The sequence below is a fragment of the Larimichthys crocea genome, chromosome III (genome assembly GCF_000972845.2).
Source record: "Larimichthys crocea isolate SSNF chromosome III, L_crocea_2.0, whole genome shotgun sequence".
In the NCBI taxonomy this organism is placed as follows: Eukaryota; Metazoa; Chordata; class Actinopteri; family Sciaenidae; genus Larimichthys; species Larimichthys crocea.
In genome coordinates, this window is record NC_040013.1 from 49,702,155 (window position 1) to 49,716,029 (window position 13,875).

Sequence of the window (13,875 nt, forward strand, 5' to 3'; positions counted from 1 at the left end):
TTCGCATTTTAACATTAGCATGTTAGCGCTGATGGGCTAACAGTTAACATTGCATGTTAGCATTAGCATGTTAGCATTAGGTTCGCATGTTAACGCTGATGGGCTAACAGTTAACATTAACATTTTAGCATTGTCATTTTAGCATTAGCATTTCTAGCATTAGCATGTTAGCATTTAGCTGTTAGCATTAGCATGTTAAGCATTAGCATGTTACATAAAACGCTGATGCACTAGCAATTAACATTCCCATGTTGGCATTACCTGTAATATTAGCATGTTATTTAATTCCTAGTGGCTAATGGTAATTCATCATTAGCATGTTAGAGCTAGCTGCTCTGCTGTTCTCTGTCTGCCATTTTAGACCAGACAAGTTCAAATTAGCTGCCAAGAACTACTAAAAGGTGCCGCTCGCTTCTGGTGGCCCCTCCCCCCTCTCTCCTTCACGCAGGCTGAGGTTGCCAAGCAAACAGGACCTAATCGCAGCAGCTGATCTGCACCTGTTAGAAATGTCAGTTAGAAGACTGAGAGAAAATGCTGAGAAACTCCTCTCGAAAAGGAAGGACTTTGGCCAAACGTAATTCCAATCATTGAAACCGGCTTAACCGAGGCACGATGAGACCTTCCTGATCGTTTTACATATTCGTTTTGTGTCGATAAATGAAGAAATGTGCCCTCAGGAGCAGAGAGAGGAAACGTTACTTCTGCCTTTCTCCAGAAAATTTGCGCTCCTTTTTTAACATTGGAGTCTATGAGGCTGTTGGCGGGAGTAGTCGATCAATCAGCCTGTATGGAGCCACAAAACTATTAGGAGACAGCTTCACAGTGTTATCACTGCGATCACCTCGAATTTTCCTACATTAAGGGGATAATCATGTCTGTAGCTGGGCATTTGAGGCCAGGTAGTGAAATCCGTTTTATTTTTTCACTGATTGTTCTCTCCCCTCTCCACTCTAGCGATGACATCACGCACTCTAGGTCTGGAGAGAGTTCTCGCAATACACACCATTCATTTTTTGGCTTCGTTTTTCTGGACTTTTGGCCAAAACCGTTTGCCGAAACCCTTAGAAAAGGTAGCCATCGATTCCCGGCCAAGAGCCGGTCGTTTTCGATACCCGTTTTGTGTACGTGCGACCAAAAACTCTGGGAGGAGTAGCGAACCGAAAAAAAAGGGCGACGAGATTAAATAAGAATAAGACGCGGTGGATACCTATAGTGTGCGCTTTTCCCGCACACTCACTAATAAGAAGAACTAGAAAATTCTAAAGAAATTTTGGTGTGCCTGACTCTGGCCCGTCGTCCCCATACAATTTTACTGACACTGCCTCAGCAAATCAGTACTAGAAAGAAATTTTGCGAGTGACGAGTGGGCTGTTGCTGGGGGTTCTGTATTCAAAAAGCACACCTCAATAAAGTCATTTTAACATGTTTATTTAGACCAGGAGCAGCTAGCGCTTCCGTGCTAGCATCTAGCAATTACAGCATTTAGCATTAGCATTACAGTTAACATAGATGGACTAGCAGTTAGCATTAGCATGTTAGCATTAGCATGTTAACATTACATGTTAACATCGCATTTTAGCTTAGCATGTTAGCGCTGATGGGCTAACGTTAAATTAGCATGTTACATTCGCATGTGCTAGCATGTTAGCGCATGATGGGCTAACTTTAGATGTTAACAGTTACGATGATTAGCATTCCTAGGCATGTTAGCATTAGCATGTTAGCACTGATGTTAGCTGGGCTAACAGTCTTCAGTATTGGCATGTTAACTTAGCATGTTAACATTCGCATGTTAGCATTGCATGTTAGCATTAGCATGTTAACGTGATGGCAACATAATGTTAACATTAAGCATGTTGAACATTCGATATGTTAAGCATTAGCAGTAACATTAGCAATGTTAACATTAGCATGTTAGCGCTGATGGGTAACAGTTAGCATTTAGCTATGTTAGCATTACATGTTAGCCGCTGAGGGTGCGAAACAGTTAACATTGGCATGCGTTACCATTAGCATGTTAGGCGCTGAGTGGGCTAACAGTGTAACATAGCAGTTAGCATTGGCAGGTTAGCTTTAGCATGTTAACATTACATGTTGGCATTACCATGTTATGATTACGTAGTTATCATTAACATGTTAAATGAGCATGTTAGCATTGCATTTTAACGGTGATGCGATAACAATTAACATTAGCATATAACTTAACATGTTAACATTAGCATGTTAACGCTGATGGGCTAGCAGTTAGCATTAGCATGTTAACATTAGCATGTTAGCATTCGCATGTTAACATTAGCATGTTAGCGCTGATGGGCTAACAGTTAACATTAGCATGTTAGCATTAGCATGTTAGCATTAGCATGTTAACGCTGATGGGCTAACAGTTAACATTAACATGTTAGCATTGTTCATGTTTAGCATTGAGCAGTTAACATTAGCATGTTAGCATTAGCATGTTAGCATTAGCATTTAACATTAGCATGTTAGCAAGCATGTTAACGCTGATGCACTAGCAATTAACATTACCATGTTGGCATACCATGTTAAATAGTAGCATGTATTTAATTCCTAGTGGCTAATGGTAATCATCATTAAGCATGTTAAGAGCTAGCTGCTCTGCTGCTCTCGTCTGCCATTTAGACAGACAAGTCAATTAAGTGCCAAGAACTACTAAAATGGCTGCCGCCGGCTTCTGGTGGCCCCTCCCCCCTCTTCTCCTTCACGCAGGCTGAGGTTGCCAAGCAACCAGGACCTAATCAGCAGCAGCTGACGGCACCTGTTAGAATGTCAGTTAGAGACTGAGAGAAAATGCTGAGAACTCCTCTCGAAAGGAAGGACTTTGGCCAAACCGTAATTCCAATCATTGAACCGGCTTAACCGAGGCACGATGAGACCTTCCGGACGTTTTACATATTCGTTTTGTGTCGATAAATGAAGAAATGGCCTCCTCAGGAGCAAGAGAGAGAAACGTTACTTCTGCCTTTCTCCAGAAAATTTCGCTCCTTTTTAACATTGGAGTCTATGAGGCTGTGGGCGGGAGTAGTCGATCAATCAGCCGTGTATGGAGCCAAAACTATAGGAGACAGCTTCAACAGTGTTACACTGCGATACCCGAATTTTCCTACATTTAAGGGGATAATCATGTCTGTAGCTGGGCATTTGAGGCCAGGGTAGTGAAATCCGTTTATTTTTTCACTGATTGTCTCTCCCCTCTCCACTCTAGCGATGACATCAGCACTCTAGTCTGGAAGTTCTCGCAATACACACCCATTCATTTTTTGGCTTCGTTTTTCTGGATTTTTGGCCAAAAACCGTTTGCCGAAACTCTTAGAAAAGTCTTAGCCACGATTCCCGGCCGAGCCGGTCGTTTTGATACCCGTTTGTGTAGTGCGACAAAAACTCTGGGAGGAGAGCGAACCGAAAAAAACCGGAGAAACGGAAGAGAATAATAATAAGAATAAAATAAGAATAAGACCCGAGAGTTTTAAGAGTGTGCTCTTCAGGCACACTCAACTAGAAAAATTCTAAAGAAATTTTGAGTGTGCCTGACTCTGGCCCCGTCGTCCCCATACATTATTACTGACACTGCTCAGCAAATTCAGTACTAGAAGAAGAATTTTGAGAGTGACGAGTGGGCTGTTGCTGGGGTCTGTATTTAAAAAGCACACCTCAAACATCATTTTTATACTGTTATTTAGACACAGGAGCAGCTAGCGCTTACGTGCTAGCAATTAACATTAGCATTTTTAGCTAGCAGTTAGCATGTTACCATTAACATGTAACAATTGGAAGCAGTTAGGCATAGCAGTTAACATTAGCATGTTAACATTAGCATGTTAACATCGCATTTAACATTAGCATGTTAGCGCTGATGGGCCTAACAGTTAACATTAGCATGTTAACATTAGCATGTTTAGCATTCGCATATGTTAGCATAGCATGTTAGGCTGATGGGCTAACAGTTAACATTAGCATGTTAGCATTAGCATGTTAGCAATTAGCATGTTAGCATTAGCATGGTTAGCGCGGATTGTGCTAACATTAGGCATGGGCATGTAACATTGCATGTTAACATTAGCATGTTAGCATTCCGCATGTTGAGCATTAGCATGTTAGCGCTGATGGCTAACAGTTAACATTACATGTTAAAATTAGCATTACATTAGATGTTAACATTCCATTTTAGCATTAGCAATGTTTAGCATTAGCATGTTAACGCGATGTGGCTAACAGTTAGCAGTGGCATGTTAAACATAGCATGTTAACATTAGCATGTTAGCATTCGCATGTTAGCATTAGCAGTTAGCGCTGATGGCTAACAGTTAACATTAGCATGTTAACATTAGCATGTTAACATTAGCATGTTAACATTCCCATTTTAGCATTAGCATGTTAACATTAGCATGTTAACATTAGCATGTTAGCGCTGATGGGCTAACAGTTACATTGGCATGTTAACATTAGCATGTTAACACTGATGGGCTAGCAGTTACCATTGGCATTTTAGCATTAGCATGTTAGCGCTGATGCACTAGCCGTAACATTAGCATTTAGCATACATGTTACATTAGCATTTTAGCATTAGCATGTTACCATTAGCATGTTAGCATTAGCATGTTAACATTAGCATGTTAACGCTGATGGGCTAACAGTTAACATTAGCATGGTAGCATTAGCATGTTAGCATTAGCATGTTAGCGCTGATGTGCTAACAGTTAACATTGGCATGTTACCATTAGCATGTTAGCGCTGATGGGCTAACAGTTAACATTAGCATGTTAGCATTGGCATGTTAGCTTTAGCATGTTAACATTAACATGTTGGCATTACCATGTTATCATTACTATGTTAGCATTAGCATGTTAACATTAGCATGTTAACATTAGCATTTTAACGGTGATGCGCTAACAATTAACATTAGCATGATAACATTAACATGTTAACATTAGCATGTTAACGCTGATGGGCTAGCAGTTAACATTAGCATGTTAGCATTAGCATGTTAACATTAGCATGTTAACATTCGCATGTTAGCATTAGCATGTTAGCGCTGATGGGCTAACAGTTAACATTAGCATGTTAGCATTAGCATGTTAGCATTAGCATGTTAGCGCTGATGTGCTAACAGTTAGCATTGGCATGTTACCATTAGCATGTTAACGCTGATGGGCTAACAGTTAACATTAACATGTTAGCATTGTCATGTTAGCATTAGCATGTTAATATTAGCATGTATTTAATTCCTAGTGGCTAATGGTAATTATCATTAGCATGTTAACGAGCTAGCTGCTCTGCTGTCTCTGTCTGCCATTTTACAGAGACAGGTTCAAATTAAGTGCCAAGAACTATTAAAATGGCCACCGCTCGGCTTCTGCCTGCTGGCCCCTCCCCCCTCTCCTCCTTCAAGCAGGCTGAGGTTGCCAAGCAACCAGGACCTAATCAGCAGAAGCTGATCTGCACCTGTTAAAATGTCAGTTAGAAATCCTGAGACTGAGAGAAAATGCTGAGACCTTCCCTCGAAGAGGAAGGACTTTTGGCCAAACCGTATTTCCAATCATTGAACCGGCTTAACCACAAGCAGGATAAGTCCTTCCTGATCGTCTACATAGTTGTTTTGTGTCGATAATTGAAGATATGTGCCCTTAGGAGCAAGAGAGAGAAACATTACTTCTGCTTTCCTCCAGAAAATTTCCCGCCTTTTTAACATGGGAGTATATGAGGCTGAGGATGGGAGTTGCTGCCGCATATTTGCGTGTCACGCCAAAACTATATGTCAGCTACAACAGTGTTATCACTGTGACCGCCTCGAATTTTCCTACGTTTGAGGGGATAATCATGTCTGTAGCTGTGCATTTGCGGCCACAGTCGCAGTTTACAAATTTATTTTTCAATGACTTTTTCTCTCCCCCTCCACTCTAATGATGACATCACTCACTCTAGCTCTGGAAAGTTCTTGCAATACACACCCATTCATTTTTTTCAAAAGTCATAGCACACATGTCCCGGCCAAGCCGCACGTTTTGATACCCATTTTGTGTATGTGCGACAAAAACTCTGGGAGGAGTAGTGAGCCAAAAAAAGGGCGGAAGAATAATAATAAGCGCGGTGGATAACATATAGTGTGCGCCTTGCACGCACACTCAATAAGCCCGAGAGATAATAAAGAGTGTGCTCTTTCAGGCACACTTAATAAGCGGAAGAATAAGCCCGAGAGATAATAAAGAGTGTGCTCTTTCAGGCACACTCAATAAGCCCGAGAGATAATAAAGAGTGTGCTCTTTCAGGCACACTCAATAAGCGTGGTGGATAACATATAGTGTGCGCTTTCAGGCACACTCAATACATTTCCTGTTATCAACCTATTGGCCATGATACATCGTTAATCCATAGTTATGGCAGGTTATTATAACAAATATAATTCATATTGATTGATTTGTGTTTTGTGGGGATTCATTTCTTATGTATACTGCATTTATTTTCCATCAGCCTGTTCACCTGAGAGCTTAGAGCATCCACAGTCAGTAGGATGGAGGAGGAGGCCAGGTGCTTCCTGGGGAGGTTTGTGGAGGAGTTCCCGACTGTTCTGGAGGATGACAGCCTGCTGCCTGTCAGCCCTCTGAGCCACAAAGTGTCAATGGAGGAGTTGCATGGAGAGAGCCTGGATCTGGGCCTGAGGCTTCTGGATGCCAGGTACACTAAATGCATCTTACATGTTTGGTAGGCCTAAAGTAAAGAAAGAAGTAGAAATAGATTTGTCTTGGAAAACAATTATTTCTGTGCCATGATGTATAACAGGTAGTAGTGTTTCTAACTGGCTTTTATTTCAAGGTAATTACACTGTCCTCATCTTTAAGTTGATTCTGTTCAAAGCCTGATTCAAACTGAAAATCTGTTTCCCCTGATGAATATTTGACTTTGATTATTATAAAGTAAAATACTTGATGCATTAAAAAAAATATCTCTAGATATTCACACACTTTTGCATTTAAGAAAAAACTGCTGTGTCTGCCTGAAGCTTCCAAAATGAGCTGTGGAGTAGAAGAGAAATCTAATTACTTACTGTTGTAAATATATTTTTTCTCTGACAATAGATAAATAATAATAATAGGTTACTACAACAAATGCTTTTATTTTAAAATAGAAATGTGTTGTGTTGTCTTCTGTTAGTGTAACGTTTAGACGTTAAGTTGCAAAATAGGATTCTTTTGGTTGCTAGGTAACAGATCAGAGCTTTTTCCTCCTCGTTTTCTTTTATGTCGCCGTTGTTGTTTTCTTCTTCTTTGTAACAAGTTTTTTACGTGTTTAAATTAGTAAATATAATCGGTTGAATGAGAAGCCCTCCCCTCCAAATAAACTGTTAATTAAAAAAAATAAACTTCGCTTGTATCGGCAGGTCTGACACACAGGCTGGCAGCCTCGTCACGTCTGATGAACCGTTTTTGTAACTTTTTTAAGGGTTAGTTTGTTGTTAACATGCAGATGAGCGAGAGAGAGTGCGCGAGCACAAGAGAAGACACGCTTCAGTAATTATGTGAAGACTAGTGGTGGGATAGATTAATCCCCGGAGTAAACAAAGGCAGCTGTCAGATGGGCGGCATTTTAAAAACACGAGAAAAACTCAAAAACTCTCTAAAAACAACATTGCTAGAGAGATCAGGGGCCTCATGTACAAATACTTGCGTGATTTCTACTAAAACTTGGCGTATAGCAGAACCCGGAAACGACTGTCGTACGCACAAAAATATTCAGATGTATCAAAGTGTGCGTTGATGGATCCAAGCACGTTTTTTGTACATGCCAATCAACGTGGAAGCGCACGTGCAACTCCTCCCGTCCACGCCCCATTTACATATGCCAAATCTATTTAAATAGCCCTGGACACTGAGATTCACCTCTTTGTCCGATCAGATAACGCGATGAACAAAGGAAAGAAAATGAATTTCACAGGTCTAAGCTAAAGATTCTAGTGAATGAAGTGGAGATTCTGTTTGGTTCCCTGTCAACAGGGATAAATATGACACAAAAAAAAGACGTGAGTGGGAGCGTGTGTGTGAGGCTGGAATGCCGTGGATGCGAGCAGCGCACACACAGGTGTGGCAGGTGTGGCGCTGCGGCTGACATTTACGCCCGCTTTTACTGACAAGATACGGAACACAGGGAGACAATCAGGGGCTTGTTAGAAACTCTGCAGCTCTAATTTCACCAGCAGAAAATAAAGAAAACCAAAAACATGATATTTGAATGCGCACATGCCCAAATATGCACTGGCACACTGGCACGGCTTCTGGGTAAGTAAAGAGTTTATTCGTTTAATTGTTTCGTATGTAATCCAGCGTTACATACGGGACAATTAAACGAATAGAAGCCACCCATCGTGACCAGTGCCAGTCTCCAGCCTGTCTCTCAGCAATGCTGTTAGTCATAATGAATGGTCGTGCGTTGAACAGGCCACCTTGCCACGATGTTAGTTAGCTGCATTTGCGCATCACATATGATTTGAACATTGATGGAATGAAAATGTTTCCTACTAACATAAAAAAAAAATCATCTCTGATGGCGCTTTTATAGCAATGTGTGTGCAGTCAATAGCTCCGATTACATTAGGGAAACCGGCTCTCGCTGCAAACTGTGCTTTAATGTCGGCCTGTTCAACAGCACTGTATGGAATCTGATGTACCAGGAAGACATTCGGATGATTCCGTCCCACACAGCTGGCATGGCTCGGCTCAGGGTTAACTGGCACACTCCTGACCGACGATCGGCAGCTCCCGCTGGAATGCCCCTGTTGCCGGGAACCCCAGGGCAGTCAGGCAGCCGGCCCGCCGGCCCCGTTGAGCCTCTGGCCGGCCGCAGCTCTGCAGTAACTCCAGTAACACTGGCCTTGGTAACCGAAATCGGCTGATGAGCCAATTATCATTGTTTGCAAGTAAATCCTTGCGTTCCTTAAATCGCTCACGGCGGTCCGTTGCAAGGTCCTCTAACAACGCTAACGCTGCCATTGTTAATATCTTTTCTTCATCACATTGCGCATGCTTTTTATCCACTTATATAATTGCAAACACCTGCGTGTGTTAATGTTCTAAGTGTGTCTCTTGATGTGCACATCAACTCTGATGACTACCTGTTTTCACATTATTAACAGTTTCCCAGCGTCATCTAAGTGTCGCCAAAGGAACAATAGCTGTGGAACGTGCGTACGACAGCTATGATTGGCGTGGGGCACGCACATTTCTACGATTGTTTCACGTTTGATACATTTGAACGTGAGCGTGGAAAAGGACGTACGCCCCTTTTTTGTGCGTACGCATGCTTTGTACATGAGGCCCCAGGACTCCAGAGTTACAGTGAAGAAAACAAAAACGAACAAAAAGAAAAGTCCAGAAGCTGAACAGCTTTGAGAATAGATTAACGGCGCTATTTTTTTTTATCGCCCGTTAACGCAGACGTTAACGCGTAACGGCCCACCATCGTAAAGACAGAACAGCCTAGATGTTGTTGATTGGTAATGGTGACATATAAACACTTTCAATATAATTTCAATTCATGAACACGCTTAAATCATACGGCTACTGTATAGTATGCAGTAGTCAAACCAGCTGCATTTTCCGCTCTGTGATCTGTGACACTGGGAGACCAAAAAGCCCATTACTGTAAGTGCAAACAAAAGATTGAGCAATGAGAATGTTAACGAGGTGCAAGCTACGTCATCTCCAGGTAGAACAACTGTAAAAAAGTTCTGTGAGAGAAGCACCATCTCCTGGTCATACCCTGTAATTCAATGAGTAGGTGGAGTTAAGTAAAAAATAGACACGCCCAGGAGAAGGAGGGGGGTCACTCCGGCCACGGAACTTGGTAGGCAGTTGGCTGGAAGTCAGCTGGAAGACGGCTGCCATTCAGCTGGCTTTCAGCTTGAACGGGAACTTTTGAGTTGCTACTACTGTAGCTCTAGCAAAGAAAGATAAAGATGCTGTTAGATTCCTGTGGCTTCATGGACCTCCAAACAAGAACTGTGAAGATTAGTTGCGCATTATGAGAATGAGTAGAGTAGTATTTGGAGTGTCACCCAGCCCATTCCTGCTAGCTGCCACCATAAGAAAACACTTAACACAGTATGGAAGTCAGCAGCCCAAGGTGGTGGGGGCACTGAAAGAGTCTCTCTACATTGATGATTTCATCTCCAGCTCAAGTGATGTTGATGAAGCCCTTTCAGTTTCCACCGCAGCAAAAGAGATCCTGTCCCACGCTGGCATGAACATGTGCAAATGGGTGACAAATTCACCAGATTTGAGAGCCAAGTGGACACAACATGCGGTGGAACACACAACAGAGACAGATGCTGGTGGAAATGTGCTGAAAGTGTTGGGATTAGTGTGGAGATCAGAGAAAGATGATTTTGTGTTTGACTTGAAGGGACAACTGGACATTGCATTGTAAAGGGCAAAGAAAACACACACATCAGCTATTATCTTTGACCCTATAGGATTCCTCACTCCATTTACCATATGGGTAAAATGTCTGTTTCAAGAACTGTGGGAGAGAGGAATCAGTTGGGATGAACAGTTACCCACAGATTTGGCTGAAAAATGTGATCAGTGGTGTGCAGAGCTACCAAGCCTACATCTTGTGGCCATTTCAAGATGGTACCACATTGAAATCCAGCCAAAGTCACTGAAACTGCATATATTTTGCGATGCCAGTGAGAATGCATACAGTGCTGTTGCCTACCTGCAAGGACCAAACAAAGATGGAGACATTGTAACAAGTTTTGTGGCATCCAAGTCAAAAGTAGCACCATTGAAGAAAATTACTTTACCACTTCTGGAGCTTATGGGTGAACTGATTGGAGCAAGGTTAGCAAATAACCTACTCAAGCACTAAACATGGAGAAGAATCACCTGCACATATGGACAGATTCAATGATTGTCTTTCATTGGATACGCAGTACAGCACAAAAATAAAAAACATTTGTGTCAAACTGAGTGACTGAGATACAGAGTCTGACAAACCCAGAGCAATGGTCCCACTGCAGCGGGAAAAACAACCCAGCTGATTTACCCACCAGAGGCCAGAATGTTGACAACCTCATCCAGAGTCAGCTGTGGTGGAGAGGCCCTCCCTCACTGTTGCCAACTGATGAAGCAGCAGGTATAGTTTGACTTTGTTGCAGATGAGGTGAGCTCTGAGCTTAGGTCTAAGTTTCAGACAGCAGTACAGCTCACCAGCACTGAACCAGCTGAACCATTGTTAACACAAGTACAAGACAAGTACAGCAGATCAAAAAAAGTGCTGAGAATAACTGCCTGGGTAAAAAGGTTCATAGCTAATGCTAGATCCAGTCAAAAGATTCAAGGAGAGCTAACTTTTAAGGAGCTCACTGCAGCAGAAGTCTACTTGGTGAAGATGACACAAGAGCAGAGTTTTAACCAAGAAATCAGTCAGATAGCATCAGGACAGAACATCAGCAGATATTCTAAAATCAAAGACTTGAAGCCATTTTCAGATGAAAATAGGCTCATTAGTGTAGGTGGCAGGTTACAGCACTCTGATCTCAGCTTCAGGGAGCAACACCCATATGTGCTACCCACAAACCACAGATACTCTGAGCTACTAGTTCAGCACTGCCATGAGAGAGTTCTGCATTCTGGAGTCAGGGATACTCTAGTTCAGATGAGGGAGAGATACTGGGTTTTAAAAGGGAGACAGCTAGTTAAGCGGGTGGTATCACGTTGTTACATCTGTTGGGAGGTTAAAGGTAAAACCAGCTCAGAAAGTGACAGCTCCATTACCCAGAGACAGAGTCACAGAGTCACTGCCCATTCAAATCAATTTTATTTGTATAGCCCAAAGTCACAAAGTACATTTGCAGTAACTGGTGTAGATTTTGCAGGTCCACTGTATGTAAGGTTTAGTGGACAGCCTAAGAAAGCATACATTGCACTTTTCACTTGTGCAGTCACTAGAGCAGTGTATTTAGAGTTAGTGTCAGACCAGACTACTTAAATTTTCTCTTGGCTTTAAAGAGATTTATTGCTAGACAAGGGCTGTGTAAGATCATTTACTCAGACAATGCCAAAACATTTAAAAGAGCAGACCAAGACTTAAGAGAACTTTGGAAGTCATTGAAAGGATCAGAGCTCACAGAGATTTTCACTGACAGAGGAATCACATGGAAGTTCATCACTGAGAAAGCTGCTTGGTGGGGTGGCTTCTGGGAAAGACTTGTAAGGTCTGTAAAAACATGTTTAAGGAAGATCCTGGGGAAAGCATCTTTTTGGGGAGTTAACAACCATGCTCACAGAGATGGAAGCTATGTTGAACTCCAGGCCCCTCTCATATGTTCATGAAGATGCCTCAGAACCTCAGCCACTCTCACCTGCCCATTTCCTTGTTGGTAAAAGACTGACCTCTCTACCACCAAAGACTCTGCTTCCCCCTCTCAGATAACAACAGTGAGTAGAGAGGACATGGGCAAGAGATGGAGATACCAGCCGAGACTCTAAAACCAGCTTTTGGAACAGCTGGCGAAAGGATTACATTTGTCACACAAATGTGAGACATCTACACCCACTGAGCTGAAAGTGGGAGATGTAATCCTGGTCGGCGAGGACAACACACCCCGACAGACCTGGAACATAGGCAGGAATAACTCAACTGTTTCCAGGGAGAGATGGAATCGTTCGCTCCTGTATAGTTCATACATCCACAGGCAGTTTATTGAGAAGACCTGTTCAGCTAATTTATCCGTTAGAGATTAATTAATTAAAGTGATTGCATTGTGATGTGATGAACATGATAGTGATGAACAACTGTTCATCGGGCAGGAGGATGTTGTAAATATATATTTTCAATGGTAGGCAGTTGGCAATAGATGAATAATAATAGGTTACAACAACAAATGCTTTTATTTTCTTCTTTTATGTCACCGTTGTAGTTTTCTTCTTTGTAACAGTGTTTTACGTGTTTAAATTAGTAAATATAATCGGTTGAATGAGAAGCAGTTGTGATCGTCGTTTTGTTTAGAAGCTCCAACATTTTACACAACACTTACCTGCTCACAGATTTACAGTAACCAGGTTCCTACAGTGTATGACCGACCATGTACACCGCCTGCGAATGACAAAGCAACTTTATTTTATTTTATTTTCAAGTCACTGTGCAGGGCAACAGAGGGAAAAAAAGAAGATCCATTGAAATAATGATAAAGACTTAACATTGTCTCTCAACTGCATGGATGAAATATCCTGCAATACAATTACATAAACTATGTGAACAAATAGGAGTTTAACATATGAGTCCTAACTTCTGGTGCTGTTATTCTCTGGTTGTACATTATAAAACATGCAGCATAATTCTCTCTATGTTTTTGAATACACTGTGAATTGAGTTTCAAAATCTTTTAGTGCTGACAGCACTCCTCTTCCTTCATAAGTGTTACGTCCACTAGGACTAACCTAGTCAGACAATAACACGACAATCATAATAATCAAAGTCTCGGTGGTAGTGAAGAAAAAAAGGTTTATTTATAACAAACAAAAAGATACTCAGGTGGGGTAGGATGGGACAAAGTGATTGTGCCAAAAAAAAGTGAAATTAATATAACAAAAGTAGGACTGTCTTCTCTGGAGCTACAGAAAAGAAACACAAACAAAATGCCTAACTGACTAACTAACAAAAGACTTCTCAGAACAGTACAAAAGGTGGCACAACCAATAATACTAGTGAGTAGAGTTGCACGATACCCACGGTATACACGGTACCCCGCGGTGCCAAATCATAACCGTCGCTACTATACTAGAAATTTTACACGACGGTACTACCGTGGATTACTATACTACCGGTGCCAGTCTCCGCTGCATAGCGGCCGCCTCTGCTCTC

General features: G+C 41.9%; 1 long non-coding RNA gene across 1 annotated transcript in view; it reads left to right on the forward strand.

The window, feature by feature from the left end:
- The window catches only part of LOC109138350 (uncharacterized), a 24,293-nt gene extending 10,634 nt beyond the window's left edge, over positions 1-13,659 (forward strand). Inside the window, exons 2-3 of the long non-coding RNA XR_003462335.1 lie at positions 6,487-6,690; positions 12,441-13,659. This is a non-coding gene — a long non-coding RNA (uncharacterized LOC109138350). The remainder of the gene's footprint in view (positions 1-6,486; positions 6,691-12,440) is intronic.
- The last annotated feature ends 216 nt before the right edge of the window (positions 13,660-13,875 follow it).